The sequence below is a fragment of the Marmota flaviventris genome, chromosome 1 (assembly GCF_047511675.1).
Source record: "Marmota flaviventris isolate mMarFla1 chromosome 1, mMarFla1.hap1, whole genome shotgun sequence".
Lineage (NCBI taxonomy): Eukaryota > Metazoa > Chordata > Mammalia > Rodentia > Sciuridae > Marmota > Marmota flaviventris.
The window spans coordinates 49,763,622-49,780,243 of NC_092498.1; the positions used below are offsets into that span (position 1 = coordinate 49,763,622).

General features: G+C 37.5%; 1 protein-coding gene across 3 annotated transcripts in view; it reads right to left on the bottom strand.

Annotated features, from left to right (window-relative positions):
* Window positions 1–16,622, bottom strand: part of Cadps2 (calcium dependent secretion activator 2) — a 527,786-nt gene that overhangs the window by 477,690 nt on the left and 33,474 nt on the right. The gene's annotated exons all lie outside the window — the stretch shown is intronic.

The window sequence follows — 16,622 nt, forward strand, 5'->3', positions numbered from 1 at the left end:
ATCTGTTAAACTGGGCAATTTATCCCAATAAGACAGCATAATGGAAAATTAATGCTTAAAATATTCATCAAAAATCACCATGACAAAATTTTATAATAGTCCAGAATTTATTATCACAGTTTAGCATGATTTGCATAGCAGGTCAGCATAATTTTAATGAGAAGCTTTGAAGTCTCTCAGGCTAACACTGGGGAATGAATTATTGGACAGTTTTAGAGAGAGATCTAGTGAAGAGGAATTTTGTGGATCACTTCATGTTAATAATCCTGGACTTCAGAGACAGGCAAAAGGGAAGTAGTTGGTTTCAACTGCAGCCCCAAGGGAGACCATGTAAAAGGATGATGAAGCATGTATTTAAGGCCATCAAGAGTCAGAACTTAGTGAGACCTGGACAGATGATGAGATGGGGTTGATGTCTTGCTTGGTACACAGAATTTTTATACCCACCCTGGAAAGGTTTTACCATGTTAATCCCAAGAGCTACTCTTTGGGAGAACTATATAGCACTAAGGCTCCTGATGATGTAGCAGGACCACTCTTTTGAGTGCCATTTTGAATTAATTCTTCCTTGAGTGGCCAAGTCCACATTGAAGAGAGAAGACCCTGAGGGCCCTATGATAGCCACCTCTGGGAGGATCAGCTCCTAAACCAGGAAAAGTGTCATTTTTAGACTGACCACCATAGGTGTGTCTGCCACTAGAGGCAAGTAATTGATAGAGGTGGCTCCAGTGATTTCCTCTGGTTGCCCCAGAGATTTATGTGCACACAGTCCCCAAACCTAGAGTTCTAGGATTGTCATAGCCACTAGCACGTTTGTGTGGGGTACTTATTCTGTGATAACTTAGCACCTGAGGAATTTGTTTTTCCCCTCTGAGTGCCATTGTGTTCTCTTTCCATTCTTCCTCAGCACCCCTATTGATTTCTCCCTTCCTCTGTATCACTGTCAAACTTAAACTCAACTTACCCCCTTGTGTAAGAATTTACCACATATTCACTTCTTTATAAGATGCCTGTTAATGTAAACATTGAATGTTTAACACAGTTTGCTTGTCTTGATTTGAGAAGTTTCAATGAATGTTTATTAAAGGGAACCTATTGGAGGTCGGAAAGGAAGGGTCAAGTCAGTGAATTTGGGAACTGTGTTCCTGAGAACCTCCCATATACCAGGTGGTGGACTATAGGCTCTATGTAGCTGTTTCTTATATGTCAGAACAAAACAGCAGTTTTAATCCTTGTCTTCGGAATGTTGTAAACAGATCAATAAACTACTTTTTGCTCTGGGTTTAATAACTAGGACCTGGAAATAGCTCTGCCATGTCAAATGTTAGATATTATTCATTGTGGTAGATTTTTACCTATTCTGAGGGTTTGTCATTTTCTCTTGTACCTAGTGATACAAATATAATTTGCTGTAATGACATGGGACTGTAATATGAATTATTTTGCCACCAATACCAGTGTCATAATGAGTTTCCCTGGCACTTTCTCCTTAAGTGCTATGTAGTTTTTGCAATCTCTGGAAATGAAAGGTTGATGCTTTGTTCCCCTGATCAGTAGGGGGTTGATGTTCCCCAGCTGACAGTGCTGTTGGGAGATGGCAGAACGCATTTAGGAAGCAGGGCAGAATGGAGGAACCTGGCCCCTTTTCCTTTCATTTTGCTTCCTGGCCACCATGAGGTGAACAGCCTCCTACACCCTGTGCTCCCCACCATGATGTTCACTTTTGCTGCAGGCCCAAAGTAGTGGGCCTAATTGACCATGAACTGAAATCTCTGGAACTGTGAGCCAAACTAAATCTTTCCTTATAAGTTGATTGTCTCAGGTATTTTATTTACAGGGGTGGAAAGCTGACTAGAAGATGAACATACTATAACTGTGGGCAAAAGATGAAATTCAGAGGGAAACATGTAAATTCCTAAGTGGCCCATAAAACAAGCTTCATAATTATTGGAGGGAGACTCAGTTTATCTTCCTTGAAAATGTAGCTGAAAATAAGTGCGAGAGGTGTTATCGGAATCTATGGGACACATTGAAAGCAGTTCTAAGAGGAAAATTCATTGCTTGGAGTTCATTCCTTTAAAAAAGGAAAAACCAACAAATAAATGATCTCATACTTCATCTCAAAATCCTAGAAAAAGAAGAGCAAAACAACAGCAAAAGAAGTAGAAGGCAAGAAATAATTAAAATCAGAGCTGAAATTAATGAAATCGAAACAAAAGAAACAATTGAAAAAACTGACAAAACTAAAAGTTGGTACTTTGAAAAAATAAATGAAATCGACAGACCCTTAGCCATGCTAATGAAGAGAAGAAGAGAGAGAACTCAAATTACGAGCATACAGGATGAAAAAGGCAATATCACAACAGACACTTCAGAAATACAGAAGATAATCAGAAATTATTTTGAATCCTTATACTCCAATAAAATAGAAGATAGTGAAGGCATCGATAAATTTCTTAAGTCATATGATCTGCCCAGATTGAGTCAGGAGGATATAGACAACCTAAACAGACCAATATCAATTGAGGAAATAGAAGAAACCATCAAAAGACTACCAACTAAGAAAAGCCCAGGACCGGATGGGTATACAGCAGAGTTTTACAAAACCTTTAAAGAGGAACTAATACCAATACTTTTCAAGGTATTTCAGGAAATAGAAAAAGAGGGAGAACTTCCAAATTCATTCTACGAGGCCAACATCACCCTGATTCCTAAACCAGACAAAGACACTTCAAAGAAAGAAAACTACAGACCAATATCTCTAATGAACCTAGATGCAAAAATCCTCAATAAAATTCTGGTGAATCGGATACAAAAACATATCAAAAAAATTGTGCACCATGACCAAGTAGGATTCATCCCTTGGATGCAAGGCTGGTTCAATATACGGAAATCAATAAATGTTATTCACCACATCAATAGACTTAAAAATAAGAAACATATGATCATCTCGATAGATGCGGAAAAAGCATTCGACAAAGTACAGCATCCCTTTATGTTCAAAACTCTAGAAAAACTAGGGATAACAGGAACATACCTCAATATTGTAAAAGCAATTTATGCTAAGCTTCAGGCTAGTATCATTCTGAATGGAGAAAAATTGAAGGCATTCCCTTTAAAATCTGGAACAAGACAGGGATGCCCTCTCTCACCACTTCTGTTCAACATAGTTCTCGAAACACTGGCCAGAGCAATTAGACAGACGAAAGAAATTAAAGGCATAAAAATAGGAAAAGAACAACTTAAATTATCACTATTTGCAGGTGACATGATTCTATACCTAGCAGACCCAAAAGGGTCTACAAAGAAACGATTAGAGCTAATAAATGAATTCAGCAAAGTGGCAGGATATAAAATCAACATGCATAAATCAAAGGCATTCCTGTATATCAGGGACAAATCCCCTGAAATGGAAATGAGGACAACCACTCCATTCACAATATCTTCAAAAAAAATAAAATACTTGGGAATCAACCTAACAAAAGAGGTGAAAGACTTATACAATGAAAACTACAGAACCCTAAAGAGAGAAATAGAAGAAGATCTTAGAAGATGGAAAAATATACCCTGTTCATGGATAGGCAGAACTAACATCATCAAAATGGCGATATTACCAAAAGTTCTCTATAGGTTTAATGCAATGCCAATCAAAATCCCAGCAGCATTTCTTGAAGAAATAGAGAAAGCAATCATGAAATTCATATGGAAAAATAAAAGACCCAGAATAGCAAAAACAATGCTAAGCAGGAAGTGGGAATCAGGTGGTATAGTGATACCAGACTTCAAACTATACTACAGAGCAATAGTAACAAAAACAGCATGGTACTGGTACCAAAACAGGCGGGTGGACCAATGGTACAGAATAGAGGACATAGAAACCAATCCACAAAACTACAACTATCTTATATTTGATAAAGGGGCTAAAAGCATGCAATGGAGGAAGGATAGCATCTTCAACAAATGGTGCTGGGAAAACTGGAAATCCATATGCAACAAAATGAAACTGAATCCCTTTCTCTGGCCATGCACAAAAGTTAACTCAAAATGGATCAAGGAGCTTGATATCAAATCAGAGACACGGCATCTGATAGAAGAAAAAGTTGGCTACGATCTACATACTGTGGGGTTGGGCTCCAAATTCCTCAATAGGACACCCATAGCACAAGAGTTAATAACAAGAATCAACAAATGGGACTTATTCAAACTAAAAAGTTTTTTCTCAGCAAAAGAAACAATAAGAGAGGTAAATAGGGAGCCTACATCCTGGGACCAAATCTTTACTCCTCACACTTCAGATAGAGCCCTAATATCCAGAGTATACAAAGAACTCAAAAAATTAGACAATAAGATAACAAACAACCCAATCAACAAATGGGCCAAGGACCTGAACAGACAATTCTCAGAGGAGGACATACAATCAATCAACAAGTACATGAAAAAATGCTCACCATCTCTAGCAGTCAGAGAAATGCAAATCAAAACCACCCTAAGATACCATCTCACTCCAGTTAGATTGGCAGCCATTATGAAGTCAAACAACAACAAGTGCTGGCGAGGATGTGGGGAAAAGGGTACACTTGTACATTGCTGGTGGGACTGGAAATTGGTGCAGCCAATTTGGAAAGCAGTATGGAGATTTCTTGGAAAGCTGGGAATGGAACCACCATTTGACCCAGCTATTCCCCTTCTCGGTCTATTCCCTAAAGACCCAAAAAGAGCATGCTACAGGGACACTGCTACATCGATGTTCATAGCAGCACAATTCAAAACAGCAAGACTGGAACCAACCTAGATGCTCTTCAATAGACGAATGGATAAAAAAAAATGTGGCATTTATACACAATGGAGTATTACTCTGCATTAAAAAATGACAAAATCATAGAATTTGCAGGGAAATGAATGGCATTAGAGCAGATTATGCTAAGTGAAGCTAGCCAATTCCTAAAAAACAAATGCCAAATGTCTTCTTTGATATAAGGAGAGTAACTAAGAACAGAGTAGGGACGAACAGCATGAGAAGAAGATTAACATTAAACAGGGATGAGAGGTGGGAGGGAAAGGGAGAGAGAAGGGAAATTACATGGAAATGGAAGGAGACCCTCAGGGTTATACAAAATTACATACAAGAGGAAGTGAGGGGAAAGGGAAAAATAATACAAGAGGGAGAAATGAATGACAGTAGAGGGGGTAGAGAGAGGAGAGAAGAGGGGAGGGGAGGGGAGGGGAGGGGGGATAGTAGAGGATAGGAAAGGTAGCAGAATACAACAGACACTAGTATGGCAATATGTAAATCAATGGATGTGTAACTGATGTAATTCTGCAATCTGTATATGGGGTAAAAATGGGAGTTCATAACCCACTTGAATCAAAGTGTGAAATATTATATATCAAGAACTATGTAATGTTTTGAACAACCAACAATAAAAATTTTAAAAAAAAATAGCACAAGAGCAGTCACCTTTCCAAACATTGGGGCATGCAGTAAGAAGAGCAGGAGGAACAAAAAGACTGTTGTATTTGTGAAATGAGATATACTATAAAACTATTCTTTATATTTCATACCAGTACACCTAGTATTAAAAAGACAGCATAGGCAGGGACCAACATCCCCATCTCAAGGTAAGAAAAATCTAGACATATAAATAAGCATGTTGATGTACATGAATATATTTCATTCACTCCAAAAATATTAAAATATATTTAGTAATCAGTGCCAAGCATTAAGACACATAGATGAAAAAAAATCAGTTATGTGCTTAATAAAATTCTAATCTCATGGTGGAGAATAGCTTGTGAACAAAAATTGCTGTCTTCTTTAAACCATAAGCATATTAGTGTCTCAAAAATACTTTGATTTGCAAAGTTACAGTTTTGGAGGTCAGAGTCTTAAGTAAAACAGGAAAATACTGGATGAAGGCAAATATCAAAAGTGTATATAACATATACATACATATGTATGCACATCAAACGCAGTAAATAAAACTGATGAGTGGTGTGAGCTTACAACAGTCCTGAGGCATCAGCATTTTGATGTATGGTCTTCTAAGGTGGCCCTCTGCTTGAACCAACTGTTCAAGAAAAATGTAGTCGCATACATAGTGTCAAAACCTATTTATCTGCGAATTAATTGTATGCAACCATCCCTGTCCAGAAGTCATTTGGAGACATAGGGCATATTTCCCAAGGTCTAGTCTTCCATCATCATTAAATGGAAATGGAACATAAATAGACCTCTTCTGCCTGTGCAACCAGAGACGCACCCAGCATGTCTAGAGGAGTGGACAGCAGTACTGCTGTCTGGTTCTACCATTTAAAGTAAACATCACATATGAAAAACATGAACAGATGCTAAAATGCTACTATACAAATATAAACTAAAGTAATACAAACTGTGGCTGGCAAAATTGTGAAAACCAAGAAATCCCAGTGCAATATGGAACCTGGCCTTAAGACAGTGAGATCCACACAGGAAACCCTCAAGTTCCCCTTTACCATGACATCAAGAAATTTTGATACTGAGAAAGAGATTGCTGGCTTTTTAAAAAGCCATTTGAGGAGCTGGAGTTGTAGCTCAGTGGTACAGCACTTGCCTCATACATGTGAGGCACTGGGTTAAATTCCTAGGACATATAAATAAGCCAATAAAATAAAGATCCATCAAAAACTAAAAAAAAAGATAGTTGAAAATAATGCAATATACATTTCCTTTGACTTCTGTCCTCCCTCCCAAATTATATGAGTGAATTCCCATCTTTAATTCCAGAATGGTTTAATGGTTTAATTCAATATTCTGACACCAATTTCCAATTTGAAAATATGGGAAACAATCTAGGGAAGGAAAAAGACAGGCTTACTATCTATGCACAACTGCAACTCATATTTTTATACTTCATTCCAGTATCTATTTTGTCCATAATATTTTTGTTTTACTGACAATCATGAGATAATATTTTAAGGGCCACATACCAGACAAGGTTAAAAATTTTGTTAATTTTATAGATGAAAATGATATCTAGTTATCTGCATTATTTTAAGCATTACCAAAATTGACCATTTTCTACCATATTAACATTAAAATATTATGGTCAATTTGAGGATGAATTAAGGAATTGATATTGTTCCATGTTTTATATTTAAATACTAAAAAAAAATTGTAAAAGGAAATGATTAAATAACAAAATATTTTTAAAAGAGAAAATTTCATTTCCAATTCTCAAAGTTCAGCTTGTACCCAAATACAGTTCCATAAAAAAAATTAACTTCAACAGCAATAAGAGGTTCTTGAATCATAGTTTAACAATAAAAGTCCTTGATTAATTTATTCATGAATTTCTTTATATAAATTATTATAAGGATTCAAAAAAATTATCACCATATTGGAGCTGTCTGGAAAGATTTTAGGCTTGAAACAAATTTGAGCTGGATCTTTAACAAAGATTCAGTTGGTGTGGGAAAAAAACAACATCCAGGAACCAAAGAAAAAAAACTAATAAGCAGACTTGGTTATGATAAACTTATAAGCTACTCAGGAAGGTATGCTCTTAAAGATAACATCCAGGACAGGCCTGGAGCAGAGCTGACAGCTCAAATGATGGCAGCAGGTAAGACAGTTAAGGTAGGAAGGCTAAGCAGAAAATAAATAAAAATCAAAGCCTACCCCTTGGCAAAGTATCCTATGAAAGGAACTAAACACCAGCCAAGCGTGGTGGCACACATCTGTAATCCCAGCAACTTGGGAGGCTGAGACAAGAGGACCACAAGTCAAAGGCAAGCCTCATCAAGTTAGCAAGACCCAGTCTCAAAAAAAAAAAAAAAAAATGGTCAGGAACTTAAATTCAGTGGTAAAGCATCCCTTGGGTTCAATCCACAGTACCAAAAAAAAGAAAGAAAGAGAAAAAGGAATTGACCAAATGTGAAGCCCTACCTAAGAAAGCAAACAGGGAACAACAAAATAGTAAGAAAAGAACTTGGAACATGGGATAGACAGATTAACAAATTTAGCAAGGAAAACAGTTTCAAGAATCAAGGGGGCATGCCATGCTTCATGGGGCAGGATAATGCCAATTTTTTATTTACTTTTTCCAAAAATGATCTGCATAAACCTGATTTCTCTTGATGGATAATTTACAAATGCACTGGCAAAGTGAAAAATCAACACATCTAATTTTCTAAGATTGGTGTCACACAGAACTCACATGGAAGCTGGACTTTGTAAAGGAGAGCCAGGCACCTGTCTGGGGAAGAGCATCCCAGCAGAGGGAACATCATGAGCACTAAGAAGAGCAGGCCTGGAAAGTATGTACAAGTGCAGAGGCAAGTGGGGTGTAGAAAAGAGTAAAGTGGGCATGACAGTTAAGACTTGAAGTTCAGTGGCCAACAGATGCTGGAGGCACTGTAAGGAATCTCTTTTTTTCTGGTCAGTGGACAGGGAATCACTTGGGTATATGAGTAAAAGAGTGATAAACTACCTAGACACAGTCCCTTCCATGGAGCATAATTAAATGATTGATGCTGCTCCAACACTGCTTTCCTGTGTTTAGCAGTAACAATGTGGATGAACTTGCATTACTTGTATTGGCTAGATCTGTAATGAACTCTATACCAGAGCCATGAACCAGCAGGGCTGGGCATGGGCAGCACAGTAGGACTCACCTGGTCTATCAGCTCCAAACGAGCTCAGCCTTCCCACGTACCTGACGTTACTACACAAATATCATTTCTCTAAGTGTACTCTGACATGGAAAAGATGAGGAAGCACTTTCTACAGGTAGGCAAGTTTGGATTATCCATATAAGCATTTTACTATAACAGAAAAAGTACTGAAAACAAATTTTCATAAATCTTAGATTATTGTAGAAAAACAAATTCCTTAAGGTGTTAGAATACAAGTTATCTTTGGTTTTATTTTTTGACAAAACAGGAAATCAAGATGAAGAGAACCTGTTGAAAACTTAGGTTCTTTACTGTTTTATGGATAATTATACAAAGTGATAGTTTTTTGGTTCCTCTATTTCCTCATCTGTTCAACAACTGTAACTTACACTATATATCATATTTAGGTAGTAAATAATGCATATAAAATGAATCTCACTTACTCACATAATGAATTTACTTTCTATGAAATAATATAAGCCATTTAATTTAAAGCTGTAGGTTAAAATGATTAAAAACATCCAAAAGTTCATAAAAACACCAATAAGATTTTAATTTATAAACACTCATATTCACACCTGTAATCCTGCAACTCAGGAAAGGAAAAGGCAGGAGGATTGAAAGTTCAAGGCCAGCCCCAGCCAACTTAGTGAGGTCCTAAGCAACTTAGCAAGACTATCTCAAAATAAAAAATAAAAAGGGCTTGGGATGTAACTCAGGGGTTAAGTGCCTCTAGGTTCAACCTCTGGTACCAAAGAAAACAAAAACAACAACAAAAAGAAAGGGTCAGGGATGTAACTCAGTGGTGAAGCACCCCTGGGTCCCATCCCCAATACTGAAAAATAAAAGCCATATTTGGTCTTCTAGCCTACTTACAATAAAAAGCACTTCAGTTTGTTAGCCAAGTGGTGAAACATATTTATCACAGGTGTATGTAGGTGTCTTGTGTAATAAATATACCATAATTGCAGAGCTACTTTTCAATTATAATATTGGCCATCTCCAAACATCATTAAATAAAGAAATGCAGTTTAAGGTAACATCAGAGCAAGTGTTAAAAGGAATTTCTTCTTGAATAAAAGTCAAATGATCTCAGACCACTGCACATAACCTCCACCATGGCATTCAACAAGTCAGAATTTAAAAGAATGAAGGTGATTAAAGAAAATGAGAAGAAATCCACCATCAACAACTCCAGAGACCTTCTGATTTTCTTGCTCTACCTCTTCTGTGCTTCTGTACCCAGAGCAGAGAATGAGTGGGCTTAGAGGCACCTGTGTCATACCAAGCCTCCCCCAGGGAAACACTGGTAAATAGCACAGATACTATAAAAATAGCAATTCTCTTGTGTTTTTCTTTTCAATCTTCACAAAATAATTTTAATACTTTGTGCCTGGGCTAGCAGCATTTTGCACTGTGACATTCCTATACATGCGTAGGTATTTTAGCCAAGTACAAATGTTAAAAGCGGAGTAAAATAAGCAAATGCTTATACAAAGGTGAATAAACACTGTAATATTTTGTTCTTGAATCATGTTTGCTGCATTGTAAATTACAATTACACATCAGTATGTTTCTGATCTATAGAATACACTTTGAACAGTGGGGTATGGCAACTCCCTATGAGAGGGAGCTAACATGTAAACCTGAAATTTTTGAGTGCTTTTTTCTTTTAATAGCTGCCATGAATAGGAGAGACAAAATCCAGCATTCAAAAACCATAGAAACTTATTTTTCTAATCAATAAAAAATAAACTAAAATACTTCGGTAATTTTTAGTTACTTTGTATTATTTTCTTATAGATAAATGGACAAAGGTAAATACTGAAATGAAGCTTTGTTATGGAATTATGGATTAAACCAATTATTTAAAGAGAAATCTGCCATATAACTGCTCATTTACTTTACATTAAGTTGAGACCTGATAGATACATCTTAACTTTATAATTCAAGATTGCAGTTAAATACTTCTAATTCACTTGAATTACCATGGTACTAAGACAAGTAGGAACCTTGCATTTTCTTAAAAGCAATTCTTTTTTAATTTCTTTATTTTCCAGAAAATTAGTCCATCCATAGAAATTCACTAACAAAACAAACAATAAATAAAATGTTGACAAGTACCCTATTGTACAAACATGAAAAATAAGGCTTTTTAGCCTTAGTTAGTACAATAATTACAAAGTAACAATCACTAAAACCCTGGTGAAATGCCATAAAATTAGAAAAATCAGATTGATATTAGAAGATCTAGAAAAGATCTAATTATGTGATATTTAATATAGATAAATTAGACATCGCCAAGCCAAACTGAGAAGCATTACATGAAAAATAACCATTTCACATACCACCATAGAAAACTTTCAATTTAAATCTACATGTGATAGCATAAAAATATGATACCAATAAAAATAGTTTAAAGACAAATTATCAAAGAAGCAATAAAAATAAAAATTGAGTATCTCTTAGGTTTCTGTAGTGACTTTTAATTTCCCTCAATCTCTGTTTCAAGAGCGGGAGTAATCACAAAACAGAGAAGATCCAAGGATCTGAATATGGGGGGGAGGAGTAAGAAACATCATTCAATAATCCAAAAAAGAAAAAAGGAAAAGCTGACTTTCAGATTATCAGATGTCCAGAACAATTCTAAGAAAAAAAATAACGGAAGGACTGACTTCCTACCAGAGTCAAAATATAAATTTAATACACTTTCAGAACCCAATTCCTCCTGGGGTGGTTTCCAGAACATCCCACTCCAAGCCAAGCCTCCACAGGAACAGCTAAGGTCCCAACAGAAAAAAAGATGTGACACTGGAAATGGGGTGGTGTGGAGGGTTTAGGGTGCAGCCGCCCCTGAAGGGTTTCCACTCTGGGCTGGTAAAGGAGGATGTGAGGAGCAGTTCCTGAAACACCTAGAACAGTCACAGGGCTGGCTGCCTCATCAGGAGCACAGCCTACCAATGCCCTCCGAAGGGGAGACCCAGAGGAGGACATGGATGCCTTTCTTCCTTCCATCCCTCTAGCTTCTACCAGGTACCCCATGGGTTAAAAAATCAACCTGGTAAAGAGGGTAGGAAACCCCAAAGGTCAGCTTCTGGGGTGAAGGGCAGAATGGACAAGGGAAGATGGGTGGAGAGAAGCAAATAGTGCAACAGGCAAAGACTACTGTGTGTTTATCCTTATAACCTCTTGAGCTTCAAGTGATGGTGTACAGCTTTGTTCTTGCTAGTTTCATCCCTGCCAGAAAATCCAGTGAAGGAGCCTTGTCAATCTGAAGCCTCCACACCCACCCCCACCCCACACCCACCCCCGTTTCCTCTTTAATCACCACAAAGACATTGACGCTTAATATCAAAATGCAAATATTCAAACTAGTCCAAACGACCAACTATATGACTATACAGAAATGATCATGAAGCTCATTATTATGAAATCCACTGTAGAAAGAACTTCTAGTATTATATATGGAAAACAAAGGGCACAATCTTTAGTATGTTAAAAGTTTGTGAGGAACATATGAATTAAAAGAGAAAGCTGATAGGTTAAAACATTGCATTTTAATGCATTCTAGAAATTTAAGAATGATTATGCCAAAAAATACGGCTTGAACTTGTAAAGGGGAAGGAAGAAAATGAGAAGGAAAAGGAAACATTTACCTACACTATCCAATAAAAGCCCAGACAATGCTCAAGCTGAGAACAATCATGATTTTGCTCTACAGAAAATTAAAGGAAATAAGCCAGAGACCATGCTATGACTTTTACCAACCATAATACTAAGGAAATGTTTTTAAATTGGAACTATAATCAGGGGCAGAAATCAAAACACAACTATTGTATTTGCATGTGAAGAAGGCACAAGGGAAAATGCGTTTTAATCTCCTATGATTAAGGTACTTAAGAGACTGATTTTCAGAATTAACAGGATTGTCTACGGCCATACCACCCTGAACGCGCCCGATCTCGTCAGAATTAACAGGATATCTAAGTTGGAAAAACAAAAGGCTTCATTAAAAGAGCAACAATTTCTGTGAATACTAGATAACCCTCATTTTCAAATGAATGCAGACAAAAGCCTGGGTTCATTTACTACATGGGATATTTTTCTTTCCAACCATATACAAAGAAGTCTCTGCTTAACAATATACAATGATGAAGATACAAAGTTAGAGAATTAATTGCATATGTATCTGCCAAAATGTAAAAAGAAAGAAAAGAAGAAAAATCAAAATTCAAAATGGTGAAGGATTGTACCACTGCTTTGAGCTATGATGTATCATCGCCTAGTGCCAAGCACTACGACCAAATTTTGGAATAAGGGGATGCTTGAAATAAATAGTGAAATCATGACCTGAGATGTATTATTAATTAATGCTACTGTCTTATGGCCACAAGTGAAGGTCTCATAAGGCATCTGGCTGCCAGGCAAGCTCAGATCTATTGAATTGTCTCTTCCAACTAGATAGGAACTACTGAGAGCCACGGAACCTGTCCCAAAAGAAATAAATTCAACAAATCACTTTGGATTCCTGACCAAAATCTCTACCTAGGCAGTCTGACCATTTCTGGAACTCAACCTGCATTAGATCAAAACCTCAAAGAAGGCTCACAGGGTATCTCAAACCTAACAATGCTACTTCTTCTGCTTTTCCAAATCTTGGGGAAATCCATCATCATCCAACCACTCACTCAAACCCAAAAGTTGGGAGGCATCATAAATTCCTACCTTTCCCTCATGCTCATCCAACTCACCATGGGATCCTGCTGATCCTCCCAACCCAGCATGTCTGTATCCACCATCCATCTACACAGCAACCACCTTGGTTCAGACTTGCCAAGACACTCAACTTACACTTCTCCTACAGCCGTTATGATGGTCCAGACTAGCCTTCCAAAAGCACTCATCTGCTTTTGTTATTTCCCTCCTCCAAACCCTCCACCAGGTCTCACTCAATTGAGTAAAGCCCAAGCTCTTTGGCAAGCTGCAAAAGGCTCTGCACACCAGGTCCTATCTACCTACTGAGTTTCATGGGTTTTGCTACATGCCCCTCCCCAAAGCCCATCTTCAAATTTGCCATTTCATGCCTCAGTGCCTTAATACAAATGTTCTGCTTTGCAATCAACCCATCACTTATTTCCCACCATTTATCCATATATTGATCATATACACTGTTGCAGTTTCACTCTCCATGGAGCCTATCTTGATTAACTCAGGTCCTATGTACACAGTATTTGTTTAACAAATGAATAAAATCTTCTTATTCATAAGTACCACATTTTAGATATATAGATTAGAGAAAAATCTTACCAGAACATGGTAACTGTCGTCTGAACAATGGGCCAGCCTAGTAACTAGTGCTGATCCCCATCCTAGGTTACACAATAGAATTATCTGGAGATTTTTTTTAAACATCCAGGTCACATACCCAGAGATCTGATTCACTTGGTCTAGGGTGGAGTTTTCTTGGTTCCCTAAGTGATTATAATATATAATCATGGTTCAAAACTATGGGGATTAAAAAAAAAAAAAAGCCCTTCCTTGATTTTCCATTCCCGCCCTTGAGATGGAGACAAATCAGAGCATTTGAACTATGACTGCCAATTTTACTAAAGAGCTAAGGACTACCATAAAGAGTTCTTGTCTAAAGTACTTCAGACCCCATTCTTCCTGAAGCAGCTCCCAGAACTATCTTCTTACCACCCCCAGTTCTAGCTGCTCTTTATTAGAGGACCAAGAAGTTGAAATCGTAGTTATCTAGCCAATAGTTTCATTATATACTGTAGATATATATAAGCAATATAGAGGGAAGATACTGAGAAACAATCTCTTCTCACCCACAAGGTCTATAGATTCCATTGCTAACTTGGTGGCTCCGATCTACATATTGTGGGGTCGGGCTCCAAATTCCTTAATAGGACGCCCATAGCACAAGAGTTAATAACAAGAATCAACAAATGGGACTTACTTAAACTAAAAAGTTTTTTCTCAGCAAGAGAAACAATGAGAGAGGTAAATAGGGAGCCTACATCCTGGGAACAAATTTTTACTCCTCACATTTCAGATAGAGCCCTAATATCCAGAGTATACAAAGAACTCAAAAAATTAAACAATAAGAAAACAAATAACCCAATCAACAAATGGGCCAAGGACCCGAACAGACACTTCTCAGAGGAAGACATACAATCAATCAACAAGTACATGAAAAAATGCTCACCATCTCTAGCAGTCAGAGAAATGCAAATCAAAACCACCCTAAGATACCATCTCACTCCAGTAAGATTGGCAGCCATTATGAAGTCAAACAACAACAAGTGCTGCCAAGGATGTGGGGAAAAGGGTACACATTGCTGGTGGGACTGCAAACTGGTGCGGCCAATTTGGAAAGCAGTATGGAGATTCCTTGGAAAGCTGGGAATGGAACCACCATTTGACCCAGCTATTCCCCTTCTTGGACTATTCCCTAAAGACCTTAAAAGAGTGTACTATAGGGATACTGCTACAACAATGTTCATAGCAGCACAGTTCACAATAGCTAGACTATGGAACCAACCTAGATGACCTTCAATAGATGAATGGATAAAAAAAAAAATGTGGCATTTATACACAATGGAGTATTACTCTGCACTAAAAAAATGACAAAATCATGGAATTTGCAGGGAAATGGATGGCACTAGAGCAGATTATGCTAAGTGAAGCTAGCCAATCCCTAAAAAACAAATGCCAAATATCATCTTTGATATAAGGAGAGCAACTAAGAACAGAATAGGGAGGAAGAGCATGAGAAGAAGATCACCATTAAACAGACGAGAGTGGGGAGGGAAAGAGAGAGAGAAGGGAAATTGCATGGTAAAGGAAGGAGACCCTCATTGTTATACAAAATTACATATAAGAGGAAGTGAGGGGAAAGGGAAAAAAACAAGAGAGAGAAATGAATTACAGTAGATGGGGTAGAGAGAGAAGACGGGAGGGGAGGGGAGGGGAGGGGAGGGGGGATAATAGAGGATAGGAAAGGCAGCAGAATACAACATACACTAATATGGCAGTATGTAAAAAAGTAGATGTGTAACCGATGTGATTCTGCAATCTGTATTTGGGGTAAAAATGGGAGTTCATAACCCACTTGAATCTAATGTATGAAATATGATATGTCAAGAGCTTTGTAATGTTTTGAACAACTAATAATAAAAAAGAGAGAAAAGAGAAGAAATAAGGCTATGCAGAAAAACTTGCAATGATCATGGGATGTCTGCCTTACCCACAACAGCTCCTTCTGTGAACTTCTCTGTTCCATTTAAAGACAACTCCACTGGAGTATGTGACCCTGCTCCAACCTCTCAGCACACTTTACCTGAGCAAGGTCATTCAGAATGTCTTTCTCATAGGAACTGGGGATGACTGATTTTAGGCAGTCTATTGGTAGCTAAAGCAATAACATGCAACTCAATTCTTCATCATTTCTCTATCCCAGGGTCCCTAAATCTGAAAAAATGCACTAGACCAGTGCCATATAAAATGCCTTCACAGTCACAGACAGGAAAATGGAAGTCTGGCCACCTTTGTTCCTAAGAATTTCCAGTTCCTGAGTCAAGTTCTCTCAAGACCAGGCTGCTTACCCTGCCCTTGAGGACTGTGAGACACTTCAGTATAAGAAGTCCCTGATTGCTCTCTAGCTCCCTCAAGTAGGTTTTATTAAAAGAATCATGACTAAGACAAGCTTAGTCCAACTTTATCTGCTGAGTGCAGTTCTGAGCAAAATGAATGAGAGATTAAGAATGGTCACAGGCCAAGGTAGATAAGGGAGGACTCTAATCTAAAAACACAAATTACATCCATGAATCTCAGATTCAAAGTTAAAGAGAGACAAACACAAAATTCATGGGTTTTTAAATGCAGTAGCAGCACGTTACCAATAAATAAAGACAAAAACTGAAAGAGCAAATGAGTTCAAACATGAAGAGCTGAAGAAACAT